This window comes from Solanum pennellii, chromosome 4 (assembly GCF_001406875.1).
Source record: "Solanum pennellii chromosome 4, SPENNV200".
Classification (NCBI taxonomy): domain Eukaryota; kingdom Viridiplantae; phylum Streptophyta; class Magnoliopsida; order Solanales; family Solanaceae; genus Solanum; species Solanum pennellii.
In genome coordinates, this window is record NC_028640.1 from 4,597,893 (window position 1) to 4,600,871 (window position 2,979).

The window sequence follows — 2,979 nt, forward strand, 5'->3', positions numbered from 1 at the left end:
AAAAAAAAGTAGCAATTCAAGTCAAAGAAGGAAAGAAATAAAAAAGTAGCAATTCAAGTCAAAGAAGGAAAGAAATAAAGAAATTACAATTCAAGTCAAATAAGGAAAGACGTAAATATAGACAAGTTCAAGAAGGAAAAGGATTTGTAATTCCTTTCCTTGTAGAAGTTGAAGGCAAATCAAATCTATAAAAGGATCAAGAAGTTGAAAGAAAAAAATGTCTTTGCAATCACAAAAATCGAGAGAATTTTTCCAGCAAAGCCAGAACGATAGGTATTGCATATTCACGAAATATATCATCTTGAGAGCAGTATTTTCTGGAGAAAAAACGCAGGCCTTCGTCACAGAAACACAAGGACCAGGTTCACCTTCATCACAGCAACATAAGGACCAGGTTCACGAAACCTGTTCTACTCAGAACTATTGGATATTGAAGTTTGATCAATTAAAGTCTAAGGTTATTAGTCTTTGTTGATTTGTTCTAGGATTATTATTGAGTTGTAATAATTCCTAGATTTGTAACAAGAAGTGGGTTTGACTTCTTGGGAGTTGAGTCTTGAGAGATTTGTACAAAGGGTGGGTTTGGCTCTTTGTAGGGTTGAGTGTTAGTGAGAGTTGTAACAAAAGGTGGGTTTGGCCTTTTGGAGAGATCGATTGGAGTCAATAGAGAGAGGTAGTAGAGATAAGGCTTTTTGATTATTGAGTTGTAATCACAAAATCTTATAATTGAATTAATAAAACGAGGTTTTTCCTTCCCTGAGTGAGGAAGGTTTTTAATTTAATAAGTGTTTGTGTCTTTACTTAAAAAGCAACTTACAAGAACCTGGTTCTTGTTCTGGGGTAAGGTTTCTTCAAATATTTACACCATGGTCATGAAACTTTGATAGTTCATTGCGACATAAAGCCAGCCAATGTTCTTTTGGACGAAGAAATGTTGGCACATGTCGGTGATTTTGGTATCTCTAAAATATTAGCTGTAAGCAAGTCCATGGCACATACTGAGACATTAGGCACTCTTGGTTACATTGCACCAGGTATATACACTAGTCTCATTCCTTTTCACTTATTATTGACCTTTTCTCTAATCAAAATTAAGCTCTTTCGATTTCTAGAAATATATAAAAATCAAATCTCTGATTGTAAAAAATAATTATTATCTTTCGACTATAATTTATATTTTTTCATTTTCATTCTTCTAAAGAATATGGCTTGGAAGGAAGAGTGTCCAGTAGTGGTGATGTTTACAGCTATGGCATCATGATGATAGAGGTATTGACAAAAAGAAGACCGACTGATGACGAGATATTCAATGAAAATCTTGGCTTGAGGGAGTGGATAAGACAAGCATTTCCCAAGACAATTATGGAAGTTGTGGATGTCAATCTTTTTCATGAGGAAGAACATGTCGATTTCAAAAGTGAACTATGTATAGCCTCCATGATGAAATTGGCTTTGGATTGCACAAAGGAAATGCCAGAGTCAAGGATAACTATGAGAGACGTAGTCAAGAGGCTTGACAAAATCAAGAACACATTTTTGGGAACATAGAAATTAATTAGCATCTCTTAAAGTGGTTTTATTTTTTAGTTGCAAGTTAATATGTTGTCTTAATCAGCTTTTTCTGTTTAAGTGGTTTATAAGGAATGAAGTTAGAGGGTTAAAATGAAACAAGTACCAAAATGATATTTTGGTGCAAGTTAGAGGGGCTATCAATGTATTTGACCTTGTGTGAATGTACTTGTGTCTTGCTGTTCACATAGGTTCTATCAAACAGCTCAAAATTTGAATTACATTCTGTGTAGTATTTTTTAAAATGTTATACAGCACAAATTTAAGCTGTGTTAATATGCAAATAAAGTACAAATAAAGGAAAGGATCCAATAATTTTCCTATTTGTCTTCACATTTTACGATAGAGAATTGCGTATTATTGCCTTAAGGTTACCTGGTTGTGGTAAATCTTTTGCAAAAACTTGAGTCGATGTTTATATTTGTTCAAGTTGGTCACCTTTTCTCAAGCTTTGGTGGACAAAAAATTTTGATATTTGTGTGATGATAAGATGTAGCAGATACCTGCAGAATTAGTCAAGAGTGATAAAATGAAGTTGTCAATCTTTATAAATGTTTGAGATGAAACTAACCTGCTACAGAGTATGGATGAACATCAGGACCAACTAGACATTAAAAACTTCAAAGAACGTTTACTTTGTGTGAACCCCATTTAATGCCCTTTTGTAAGGGTCAACTGAAGGACATATTGGTTCATAGTTACTGCAATTATGCAAGTCAACCACGCACAAGTTCTCATTCGAGTCATTAAACTTTGCTTTGTATTTATAAAATCACTCAACTTAAACCTTTGTATCGACAAAATCACTCAACCAAATTTATAATTAAAAAAAATCATAATATGTATTGATTGATGATGACAAGAAAAAAAAAGATAAGTAATCTAATTTTTGGGAACACAATACTCAAAAGTAACTGCGGATGAAAGTGGTATTTACTGTATATAGATTGATTTCAAACTCTTAATGTATAATTTTTACTTCTTTCCAAGTGTAGTTTCATGGTAAACAGAAGTTGTAACAAGATTGGGTAAAAATATAAACCTATAGCTACAGAGGCAGGAATAATAACACCGAAAACAATATTATTTTCATAAACACAAGTTGTAGCGGATTTGATCCCTTCAAGTTGTTTCTCGCCAAATCTAGCATTATCAATGATATCAAATTGCCAATAGACGAAGGAATTTCTTCACTGAGAATATGTGTGAACCTTGAAGCAAATTGGATCAAGAATCAGTAGTATCTAGAAAATGATTCCCATTTTCTTGGTTTATGGACAACTTGTCTGAACTGCATGGATTCTCATTGACTTAGATCGGATTCTATCTTTATCAATGCAAGTTGATTGGAATATCAAGGCCATTATAATTATTTCAATATCTTTTACACCGTCAGTTCACGGAACCCCC

At 33.3% G+C, this 2,979-nt stretch overlaps 1 pseudogene; it reads left to right on the forward strand.

The window, feature by feature from the left end:
* LOC107016446 overlaps positions 1 to 1,548 on the forward strand; it is an 8,290-nt pseudogene extending 6,742 nt beyond the window's left edge.
* The last annotated feature ends 1,431 nt before the right edge of the window (positions 1,549 to 2,979 follow it).